Here is a 12,413-nt window from a genome sequence, read left to right as displayed (position 1 = left end):
CCTCAGGCAAGTGACTTCACCTGTTTGAGCTTCATTTGGACAAATGAGGATGGTTATTCCAACGTAGCAGGGTTCCTGGGAGGATCAGCACATTCAGTTGGGGGGGATGCAGGGGAAGCCGGTCGACATTTCAGTTAAGAGGATGTCAACGTAAGGAACCGCCAAACCTGTAAAGAATTTTTATAAGCATTTATTTGAGCCAAACTGATAACATATGCCAGGGAGCAAGATCTCAAATGCTCTGGAGAATAACAGTTTGCAGTTTCTTTTATGCATTTGATATTAAGGAGGGAACATACGGAAGATTACAGGAGGGTGGGAGAAAGCAAGTAAGATGGGGATTGGATTCCAGGATAGTTAATGAGATTATGTGTTTGCTTGAGGGTGGTCCCCTTTAGAAGGGGGGCAGAAAGGGGGCATTTCAGAGATGTGTTAACCTAGATGCACAGAAACAATGGCCAGGGCTCGCTTAAGGCAGAGATAAGCCTTTCACTAAAGAAGTTAAATGCCATGAGCCACCATGACCTGCCCAGTGAGGAATTTATGGTCAGATCACCTGTGAGGTTACTTTCGATGGGACCCCTTTTTCATCCACGAGCGTTTTCCTCAACTTGTCACATGATGACCCCAGAGGGGAACTGGACACTGTCATTTCCCATGCTCTCCTAGCACCTGCCCCTGTGGGGAGCACCATCTGCTCAGAGAGCATGGGGTAGGCTGTGCCTTCGTTTCTGCTTCTGCAAGCTGGGGCAGCCCCAAAGGTAGAACTGGTTAGCGCCCTTGGCCTGTCCACCCCTCAGCCCCCTGGAGTGTAATCAGGCATCGTTATGAGAGGCTGGGGCTACCCAGAGGTGTGGACCCTGCGCCTGGTTTTTGGAGAGCCTGCCCTCTGTGTAGGTGAGACACGCCCACTCTCAGGGCAGCCTGCAGGAGGTGACGTTTTGCTTGGCCCTGGAAGACGGTGGGATTTGGACCCAGGAGTAGGCAGGGGTGGGCATCCTGGGGGTTGGGGGAGATGGCGGTGTGGCAGGGTGAGCTTTCCACTCTGGAGGTGGCAAGGCATTCCCCAGGGACCAGCTTGGGGTGTTCTGTCGGGTCCAGGTGAGGACCTTCGTCTGGTTGCCACTCTCCCAGGCTAGGCGTGACCAGGCCCTGCCTGTTTCTGTGCCAGCCGTGATGAGTTTCCCTTGGTTTCTAGAACATGCTGTGCTCTCCAAAGTACTGTTGTTTCTCCCTACAACACGTTTTAATGCTCCCTGTTCATTTCACTAATTCTCATGTGCAGGTCTCATCTTGGATGTCACTTCTTCCCAGAAGTCTTCCCTGATGCCCCTTCTAATTCTGTGTTGGGGGCCTCTCTTCTGTGGCCCTATAACACCCTGAATGTTTCCGACGTAGCCCTCATCGCATACTTATCTGTCACCTTCCAGTGGGTCGGGGCCATGCTTGTCCCTCCACATTGCCAGCCCCTAGCACCCAGCCTGACACAAAAGGCGTCTAGTACAAATTTTATGACATGAATTAGAAGTGAGCCAAGTGTTGGGGATTTGGGTGGGGCTTTGGGGGGAGTGAGGGGCTTTTCCATCCTTCTATACCAACTCCTGCTGCCTCACCCCAGTCGTCCCCAGGGGCTGCCTCTGCTGGCCTGGCTGTGGCTCTCATGCATCCAGAGATGGAGGTGGGGGTGATGGTGGGTGAGTGTCATGTCTACTGGGCTGGGTGCAGCCGTTTTGGGGGGTTTCCGCTCTGAGGGGCAGTTGGTGTGCATGGAAAGAACATAAGTGTGGAGCCTCAAAATAGTCCTGTGAGCTATTTGGACACACACTCGTGTCTGTGCACATGTGTGTGTGGCATTTTGGCGGCCACCGGCCATGTCCGTGTTGGATAACTTGACGTTTCGCTGAGTCCTGACCACCAGCCTGGGACGAGCATTTCCCAGTATACAGAGCATGAAGAGGGTATACAGAGCCCCCTCTAGTTTCCTTGGGTGGCAGAGGGGCCGAGCCCCTCAGTCAGGAGTGTGTGTGGCTCCCAGTAATAGAAAACCTGACTGCAGAAGCTTAAACAAAGAGGTTTATTTATTCCTCAAGAAAAAGCTCGTGGGTAGGTGGTCGGAGGCTGGATGGGGCGCAGTGGTGCCTTCAGGGGTTCTTTTCCTCCCTGGCATGTTGGCATCTGTTTTGTTTTTAGTTTATTTTAAAATTAATTTCTTTAAAGTATTCTTCGTTGTGTCTTTATATATTCACAAAGTTGTGCAATATTCACCACTATGTAATATCAGGGCATTTTCATCGCCCCAAGAAGAGCTCCAGACTCATGGGGCCACCCCCAGCCCCTCGCCTCTTCCCCCAGCAACCACTGATGTACTTTCTGTCCCTACAGACCTGCCTGTGCTGGATATTTCATATAAATGGAACATAACGTGGTCGTTGTGTCTGGCTTCTTTCACTTAATGTTTTTGAAGTTCATCCATGGGGTAGCATATGTCAGAATTTCATTCTTTTTTGTGGCAGAAGGATTTTCTGCTTAATGGATATGCCACCTTTTTTTTTATCCACTTCTCAGTTGATAAACATTTGGGTTGTTTCTACCTTTTGGCTATTGTGCATAATGCTTCTGTAATTACTTGTGTAAAAGGTCTTGTGTGAACTGTGTTGTCAGTTCTCTTGGCTAAATCCCTAGGAGTAAAATGGATGGGTCATGATGACAATTTAACATTTTGAGGAAATGCTAGATTACTTTCCAAAATGGCTGCACCATTTTACATTCCCACCAGCAGTGCAATGAGGATTCCCGTTTTTCCATATCTTTGACAACGCTGGGTATTATCCATCTTTTTGATTAGAGCAGTCCTAATAGGTGTGAAGTGCTATCACATGGTTTTGATTTAGCATTTTGGATTTTGTCTTCATGCTTGTGCCTCGTGCTTATGAGATGGCTACCTCCCCTGCAGTCCTCACGCCCATGATTCGATGGAGAGCAGGAGTTAGGGCAGCATTCTCCTCCTCTCACAGTTTTGCCTTTATGCATGCCCTCCTCAGGGACTGCTCCAATATTGCACAGGTTCAGCCCAGCTCTCATAACTGCTAGGGAGCCGGAAGGACATAGAGACATCAGCTTCCTAGCCTTCTGGGAGAGGAACGGGGTCAGGGATGCTTGTGGGTGAGCAGATCGCTAGTCTTGGCCCTTTGTAGCCTAGAGCAGTGGGAATGCTTTCATTTCTCCAGGAGCAAGAAGAGGGATGAGGAACCCCTCCCTGCCAATGGGCATCTGGCTCTGCTACAGCTCAGACTGACCATTGCCAATCAGATGCCCCTGCCCAGGGGTCCCAGGGCCACACCTGTGTGGCCTGGCCCCTGTGTGAAGCCCTCACCCTCTGGCAAGGGGAACACCCTCACAGTCTGACCATCAGACTGACCATTGCCCATCAGATGCCACCGCCCAGGGGCCCCAGGGCCACACCTTGTGGAGGGCAGTGTCAGTCACTTCCCTAGCCACCCTGGCTTCCCTCCCCACCCAGAGACCTTTCTGCTCAGGCCCTGTGGTCCTGCCTCAGGGCCTTTGCTCCTTCATGCTTCCCAACCCAGAATGAGCTGGGACTTCTCACCTTTGAAGCTGGCCTGGCCCAGGGTTCTCATACACTGCTGGTGAAGTGTGAAGTGGTACGGCCATTTTTGGAGAGGAGTTTGGAAATTATTTAATTTATTTATTTCATTGACATATAATCACACCACAACATTCACCATTTTAAGGTATTCACTGGTTTTAGTGTATTCACAAGGTTGTACAATCATCACCACTGTCTAATTCCAGAAAGTTTTTTTTATCACCGCAGAAGAAACCTCTTACCCATGAACAGGCATCCCCATTCTCCCCCCACGCCCAGCCCCCTGGCAACCACTAATGGTGTCTCTGTGTTGGCATCTTTTTATAAGGTAAAACGTGCCCTGGCTGGTTTGGCTCAGGGATGGAGCGTCGGCCTGCAGACTTTAGGGTCCCTGGTTCAATTCCGGTCAAGGGCACATGCCTGTGGTTGCAGGCTCGATCCCCAGTCGGGGGCAGGCAGGAGGCAGCCAATCAGTGATTCTCTCTCATCATTGATGTTTCTCTCTCTCTCCCTCTCCCTCTCCCTTGCTTTCTGAAATCAGTAATACATATAAAACAAAATATATTTAACATATGTATGTTAAATGTGCACTTACCATATGACCCAGTTATTCCCTTTCTAGATATTTACCCAAGAGAAATGAAAACTTATATTCCAATCAAAACCTGAATAGCAGTATCTATAGTGGCTTTATTCATAACTTTTCCAAACTGGAAACAGTCTAAATGTGCCTGGATAAACACACCCTGGTACGTCCACGCCCTGGGATGCTAGTCGGCAGTGACAGTGAGTGAACTCGATACAAACAACACGGGGGATCACAGAAGCATTAAACTGAGTGGAAGGCACAGACCCGAAGGCTACATCCTGTACGGTTGCATTTATGTGACATTTTGGAAAATGTAAAACTGTAGGAGCAGCAGATCAGGGGTTGCTTAGGGGTAGGGGTGGGTTGGTTGACTAGGGTCACAGTGGCGTTTGGGGTGCTGATGGGTAGCATCCTTCTCCTTTCACAGTTTTGCCTTCTCTGTAAAAACTGAGAGAACTGTACACCAGTAAGTGAATTGCGTGGATGAATAGGACACCTGGTTTGGGGACCAGCCTTCCCAAATTAACCCCATGTAGGGTTAACTGTTCCACTTGTTCTCGTTGGTGCCACCTTCCCTTTTAAATGTAACCGTTGAGTTTGGGTCTGTCTTTGGCGATGGCTAACGTGACCTATGCCTAGGGCTGGGGCTAAGAGCTACCGCGGGGCCTCCTGCCATCTTCCTCAGACACCCTTCTCCCTCCCCTGTTCCTGAGCCTCCTGGAGGGGGTGTGCCATGTGATTTGGGGCCATGAACTATTAGATCTGGAAGGAACCTCAGAATGGGCTGACCTCTTCCTTCTCAAATGGGGAAACTGAGGCCCGGGGCTGGGAAGACACCTAAGTTTCCGGAGTTAAAAGAATCGAGATCCAAAAGCTACGCCGTGTGACTCTTGATCCACGTCTCCTTGCCCTCCTGCAGGTGCCACTGAGCCTCCCCTGCCTGCCTCCCTCAGGAGACGGAGCATCGTGACAGTCAGCTGGTAGATGGGAAAAGCAGGGAAGTGAGCGTGACCGGGGCCTCCAAAACCCCGAATGAGCTGAGCGTTCACAGTGGGACGGGGTGCTCAGATGTTGCCTGGAGGCAGGAGGGGGCAGGTGCTGAGTCTGGAATGGCTGATGGCCCCTTGGGGCAGGCAGGAGAGAAGGGGCATGGATGTCGGTCCCGGGGAACCCATGCTGTAACCTTGGGTATCCCTACCACCTCTTTACTGTCCGGCTACATCCCAGCAGGCACAGTCGTCAGGGTCTGCCAGGGACTGATGCCCTCACTGTAGGAAGTACCTAAGAAGACCAGGATGGGGCCAATGGGTATCTTGGGTGGTGACCCCCTAGGAGGGTTGAACCCAGGCTCGGTGATGCAGGCCCCAGGTTTATTCTGGTGTTGGTGTTGAGTCACTGCCCGTGTGGGCTGCGTCCACAGTCCTGCTGCTGCCAAGAGCTCTTAAGACTTCAGTGAAAATGGGTGTGGGAGGGGGCAGGCCCGGTGTTGGAGCTGGCTTGTGTCCAAGTGCCCACTGCTGCCCACCACCTTGGGGAGCCGGTTTGGAGCTACGGCAGCCCCGTGAGGAGGGTTCTCACTCTGTAAGCTGGTCCTCAGAGCCCATGGTGGGGGCATGAGGATGCCAGGGGCAGGGCCTGTGACCCCTCCCCACTGACCTGCACCTCTGAGGGACGGAACTCTGGAAGAGCAGTGTCTTTCTCTCCCCCCGGCTTCAAAGGGGGGTTCTTTGGGGGCATGAAAACTTGTTCCCGTTTCTTGGCTCCATGTCCACTGCTGCACATGAGGAGGACAGACTGGGCAGCCTGGAGCCTGGGGCCTGCTCGGAGGGCTACCAGCTCCTGGAATTCCCCCTGCTGTCTCCGTAACCCACCCCAACATCCCTGAGGGCCCATGATCTTGGCAGTGTAGCCCCACTTTTGGCTCAGAATGACAGCTCCATACCTTTAGGGTCCCTTCTGGCTGTCAGGGCCCACGATGCCTCTAGGAAGCCCGCCGTGGACCGCACTGTGCCCCCGGAGAGGAAGCCTGGCCCCTGTGTGAAGCCCTCACCCTCTGGCAAGGGGAACACCCTCACAGAACTTCTAGCCCAGGTTCTGATGTACAGAGTGGGAAACAGGCCCAGAGAGGGACGTTGCCCAGACGGTGGAGTGGTACCTGGAGTTAGAAGCCAGGTCTCCTTACCCCTCGTCCACAGCAGGGCACAGCTGTCCCTAGGACCCCTGCTCCCCACCCCTAGCTGCCCAGAGGTGGGCACTGGGTTGCGTAGAAGCCCACAGGAGGACAGGGAGCAGGCCAGCTCAGGAGTGTGGAGGGCCCCGTTGCTAGGATTAGATCACCCACGAGGGACGAGCCCTGCTCTGCCCAGCCTCTTCCTGACAAGAAAGGGCCTGATGCTACCTCATCTACATTGCTCATCCTTCTGAGGCCTGTTTCTGCCTGGCAAGGGGGCTCTCTGGGGACACGATCACCCCAGGGCTTGGCACCACCCCAGCGCTGGCTGCTTCCTACCATCTCCTGACACCCAGCCCCCAAGCACTGCAGATGCTTAAGAATCAGCACATATTTACACTGTGCTGGTGAGCTGCTGAGGATCACCCAGAACTGGGGGGTGGAGGGGGTGCCAGGGTCCCCTGCGCCCAGCTGAATGCCAGGCCTGCTTTTCCCCACCCAGATCCCCCGCATGTGGGCGAACAGCAGTGTCATTGTGCTGCCAGTCAGGACACTGGAGTTGAGGAGACGCAGTGAGCTCACTGGGGAGGACAGAAGCTCAGCAGGTGATGTCAGCGCCAAGCAGTCATCGCTGCCGTTGCTTTAAAGGGCGCTCATGACCTCCAGGCCCCGTGCCAGACGCTTCACGCGTGAGCCCCAGGGCTCTTCACAGTCCAGCAGCAGAATTGGTGGCACCATTTTGCCCACGAGGAAACAGGCATGCAGCGCTCATGTGCCTCCGTGGGAGCCACCAGCTGCTGACAGCCAGGTGGGGACACGACCCAGCTTTGGTTGACCCCGACACCCAGGTGCTTCCCCCTCCCCAGGCTGGCCAGATGTGGGTGTGGTGGACTTGGACGTGCCAGGGAGGGCCTTGATGCCAAGGACGTCATGGTTGGCTACGCGTTTTGCACCTCCCCCGCTTCAGACCTCCAGTTCACTTTAGCTGTTCGCTCATCCGCCCAGCAAGTGTGTGTGGACTGCTTGACCTGGTGCTGGGCACAGCCGTGCAGATCCCTGCCCCCGGGTGCACACATCTCTATGGAGGCTGGTGGACCACTGCCTCCCGCACCTGCCCAGGGTGGCCTCTGGCTACAGCCTCTGCCGTCCTGCACACACCTCACCAGTGGAATGAGCTATCCGTGGGGACCCTTTGGTGTCCTGGCAGAAGGCCTGGGCGCAGGGGCTCTTGGCTCAGCTCTTGGGCCTGTCCTGAATCCAGAGGCCTTGGGACCCATCTGGGAGCCGGCCTCCCGCTGAGAGACTATCTCCCCATCCACCCCATTGGTTCGTGTTTCCTCCTCATAAAGAATGAAGCCTTTGTGAGCCCTCTATACCCCACTTCTTTCTCTACCTCCTTTCTCCCCCAGATCCCATAGCCTCCACCCCTTCCCACTCCTCAGCCTCTGCACAGCTCCCCTGCTCACTCGTCTGTCTCCCCAGCCCTTGGGTTCCTCTAGGTTCCTGACCTCCGGACTCCCATCTCTAGCACCCATCCTTCTCCCCTCCCCTGACTCTTCAACTCTCCCTAGTCCTCAGCTGCCCAGAGTCATCCCCCCACCACACACACACCTCCAGCCTCTGACACCCACAGGTTACAGATGGCCCGGGACACATCATCCACTCCATCATTGGAGCCAGAAACCCCTCCTTAGGACTCCCCTCTCCACTCCATCATAACGCTCTGCTCTTCTTCAGGCCGCTCCCAGCATCAGCCTCAGACCTGACCATCTCCGGCCCAGACTATTGCAGAAGCTTGATAAGGACCAGTTCCCCGCCCCTGTAGTTTGTCATATTCTGCCAGAACCCCTTAAAGTGACCGTCTTGCCCCTGCTCCAACCCTTTTGGTCGTTCTTGTCCCCTGAATGATAATCTTCCGAGGTCCCTGGCGTAGCCCTGGTGACAGCCCGTCTCTTTGCCCACCGCTTCCTGCCCTGCCCTGCCCTGAACATTTGAGCCATGCCTAGCCAGACCCAGTGACCCACCCCATTCACCAACCTGCCTGAGCCCCACGGGGCAGCCAGTCATTTGGCACTCCTTCGAACGGGGCCTGACGCATTTGCTCAGCATTTACTTCTAGGGAGGTGGGCCCTGCAGGGGGCGGGGCAGTCATCCCATTATAGATGAGCAATGTTTGGGCACAGTTCCCTGGCCCTGCTCCTCCCCTGCAAACTTCTCCCCCATGACATCACAGTCCACTCAGCCTGGGTGTCACCTCCGCCAAGGAGCCTCCCCTGACGTTCCCACCTGTCCTGTGCTTCTTGCGTGTAACTTATTTTTTTTGTCTTTGACAGACGTATAATTTACTTACAGTAAAATCCATTAGCCTGGAGTGTCCAGCATGATGATTTTTTTAACCTGTGTATACACCCATGTAACCACCCCTCCAATCAACATGTGTCACACTGTGCTTTAATCTTCTTTTTCTCATAACCTAATTGCCCTATCTCCTCCCAGCCTGGGACTCTGTCAAGGGCAGACCTGCTGTCTGTCCCCGTGCTGTGTAGGATGACGTGTGATGGTGTTGCGGTGTGTGTCTGTGTGGCCATGTCCCCACATGTGTGACCGTGAGGTGGGAGGGAGGGCGGCTGGGCTGTGGCTGTGGGAATGTGTGTGTTTTGAGCCTGGCCAGGAGCCCCGTCTTCAGTGGGGAGAGGAGGTGGTCCCGTTCCCCAGCCCAGGGCCTCGGCTGGGAGCAGCACCCTCCCGGAGAGGCCCCTGCTGGCTGGCCACCTGGAGATTAGTCTCCAAGGCCACGACGCCAGTTGCCATAGGCACGCAGGCCCGAGTCAGGATTGCAATTCCTCATCCTGGTCACGCAGGCGGCGGCTGCCCCTGCCCGTCCACCAGGAGCCAGAGTGGGGCTTTAAATAAAGGGCTGGAAACCTGACCCCGGAGAGCTGTCTGCCCACGAGAGCCAGGACACCCCATACTGCCAATAGCACCCCACCCATCTCCTTTGTTGGGGGGGCAGAGATATGGCAGAACTTGAATTAGAGGGTTCCCTTCATTGTCTCAGCGCTCAGAGCATAGGTATGGCCCTGGCCTGGTCCAGGGGAGCCCGATCTGAGAGGAGATAGCCCACCTTCCTGAACCCCTTCTCCACCTGAGGGGGATAAAACCTTGCATTCAGGGATCCTGAACTAAGTAAAAGGAAGGGGGGCTTCCCACTGCCCGGCCACAGACCTGCCCGGCCCCCAGCTCCGCCAAGGAGAGGGCAGGAGGCCGCCTCCTTTTCCCCAGGAAGCAACAGCAGCATGTGCTTCCCTGGGTCTGCCCTGTGCCCAGCCTGGGGCCGATTTCCTTCTCGGGGCGGGGGGCGGGGGGGGCAGCTATGTGGGTTAGTTGGTTATTTTTTTATTTTTCCCTCAGAATGAGGTTTCTGTTATTTCTTTCCAAATTGCAAAAGTGATGTCTCCTTATCTCAGATAACTTACACAATATGAAAAAGAAAGGAAAGGAAAGGCCCTGGTGACCCAGCCCACTGGGACGAACGGTCTGGAGTTGGCATCCCAGGCTCTCCCGTGTGTACCTGAGGTCAGTCTGCACAGCGCTGGTCCCCCCCCCCACGCCCCCGGATACTTGGAGTGTCTGCTGTTCCTTTTTTGTGCATGTGCAGTTGTATTTACTCGTGTGTGACCCGCTTTGATGAAATGCCTTCACAAGTTCATGTTTGTTTCAGAGGATTTTCTCAGGATAAATTGAAAGAAGTGCTGGGTCACAGGGTAGGGACTCGGTTAAAACTCTAGAGACGCGTCAAAGCAACTTGCCTGTTTGTTGCCTAACTGGGGAATCCCGATCCCTGCTGTCTTAACACTTCGTTGAGGGAAAAATGCTGTTTATTGTAAGTCAACAGCTCACTAAATTTCAGAAGCCAAATCACCCAGGTAACCAGCACCCAGATTAAGAGCAGAATATTCCTGCCCTGGCCGGGTGGCTCTGTCGTTTCGAGTGTCGTCTCACACCCCACAAGGTTAGGCTGTGGGTTCCATTCCCGGTCAAGCCACATATCTGGGTTGTGGGTTCCATTCCCGGTCAGAACATGTGTGGGAGGCAACAGATTGGTGATTCTCTCTCACATTGATGTTTTTTCTCTCTCTCTCTCTCTACCTTCCTCTCTTAAATCAATAAACATATCCTTGGATAAGGATTTTTTTAAAAAAGAATATTCCCAGCCCCCCAGAGCCCTTTTCATGCCTCGTGCTAATCTGCCCTTTGTCCCCCAACATGACCACCGTCCTGACCTCTAACGTCCGAATTCAGCCCGTTTCGGACCATATACCGTGCAGATTGAATCCTACAGCGTGACCTCTTGTGCTGTGATTCTCTCATCATACTGCGAGATTCCACCGGGTGTTGCACACACGAGGTGTGGTTTGTTTACGTGTCTGATGTCTTTTTCAACACATCAGGCACCAGGGATTCAGAATGCAGTGAAAGCAAACACGTGGGCACAGAATGCCATCAGAGTAATTGCCCATTTTTAAAGAAATGAAAGTTTGTTCCCTTAAAGGACCTGCTCTGGAGAATAGGAAAGCACCTGTGACCAGCACAGCAGTGAGGCCCATGGAAGAGCACGCTGTGCTGTGGCGTGAGCCTGCGCTGGGTGTGCCGGTCTGGGCTGCAGTCCTCCCCCCTCCGGGCCTCGGTTTTCCCAGATGCACATGGAGGTGGGGCCCATGCAGCTCTGAATCCCGTGACGCTAAGTGTATAACTAAAGAGCACTAAGGATTTATTTTCTAAAGCGGCGGGAGTTTGCTCTTGCAATGCTATTTATCAGCTTGCCTCCCTTTCTCCATAAAGCAAACCGCACTGTCCTTGACCTCTGTCCATGTTGCCCCCAGGTCATATGACAGGTGGAAGGATCCTTGCAGGTAGTCAGTCTCCTTGAAAAGCATGGGCTTAATACGTGGCCTGCTTCCACTTTGAAAACCGCCAGGGACAGAGGACCCAGTGCCTGTGAGGCAGCCCCTGCCCGTCCACCAGGAGCCCGAGTGGGGCTTTAAATAAAGGACTGGGGACAGCCCTCCATGGGAAGTGTTTCTCTGGGTTGAGCTAAAGCCTGTATCCCTGTAACCTCTACCAGCTCGGTGTGAATGCACCTGGACTCCGTGTGGGACTTCAGAAGCCAGTCATGGAGTCGGGGATGGGCGAGGTGACATGCATCGCCAGGCCCGGTGTAACAGGTGCCACTTGATAGCTCTCGGTAAATGGTAGCAGCTGCTACTGTTGTTATTTTTAAATTTACCGTCTTCATCATCTTTAAGCAGACAGTTCAGTAGTGTTAGGTATATGCACGTTGTTGTGCAACCAGTCCCCAGAAGGGTTTTCATTTTCCCAAACTGAAACTGCGAATTACACACTGTCTCCGTATTCCCCCCTTGCAGTCCCTGGCATCCTCTGTTCTGCTTCCTGTCTCTGGGAATTTGACTACTCTGTGTACCTCATACGAGGGGAGTCATACAGTGTCTGCCCTCTTGTGACTGGCTTATTTCACTTAGCATGATGTTCTCAAGGTTCATTCCAGTTGCAGCATATTACAGAATTTTCTTCCTTTTTAAAGCTGAAATAATATTCCATTGTGCATGTATACAACATTTTCTTTATCCACTCATCTGTGGATTGACATGAGTCGCTCCCACCTTTTGGCTATTAACAAATAATGCTTCTAATGAACATGGATGTACAATATCATTTTGGGGTTTATTATTTTATTATCAACATCACTTTAATATCAGATCTCAAACCTGCCCGGCCGGTGAGCGTTGACCTATGAACCAGGAGGTCATGGTGCGATTCCCAGGTCAGGGCACATTCCTGGGTTGCAGGCTTGATCCTGATCCTCAGTAGGGGGTGTGCAGGAGGCAGCTGATCAGTGATTCTCTCTCATCATTGATGTTTCTCTCTCTCACTCCCTCTTCCTTCCTCTCTGAAATCAATAAAAAAAATATATGTTTTTAAAAATATCAAACCTGGAGTGGATCTGAGAAGTCACCTCTTTTAACCCC

At 53.3% G+C, this 12,413-nt stretch overlaps 1 protein-coding gene across 1 annotated transcript in view; it reads left to right on the top strand.

Annotated features, from left to right (window-relative positions):
* Positions 1-9,848: 9,848 nt before the first annotated feature.
* The window catches only part of GTF2IRD1 (GTF2I repeat domain containing 1), a gene marked incomplete at its 3' end in the record, with an annotated part of 40,018 nt that continues 37,453 nt past the window's right edge, over positions 9,849-12,413 (top strand). The window contains exon 1 of the mRNA XM_006773410.2: positions 9,849-9,942. The remainder of the gene's footprint in view (positions 9,943-12,413) is intronic.

Source organism: Myotis davidii, unplaced genomic scaffold (genome assembly GCF_000327345.1).
Source record: "Myotis davidii unplaced genomic scaffold, ASM32734v1 scaffold726, whole genome shotgun sequence".
Classification (NCBI taxonomy): domain Eukaryota; kingdom Metazoa; phylum Chordata; class Mammalia; order Chiroptera; family Vespertilionidae; genus Myotis; species Myotis davidii.
Note: the sequence above shows the minus strand (reverse complement) of the source record. Positions and strands in the feature narration are given on the sequence as shown.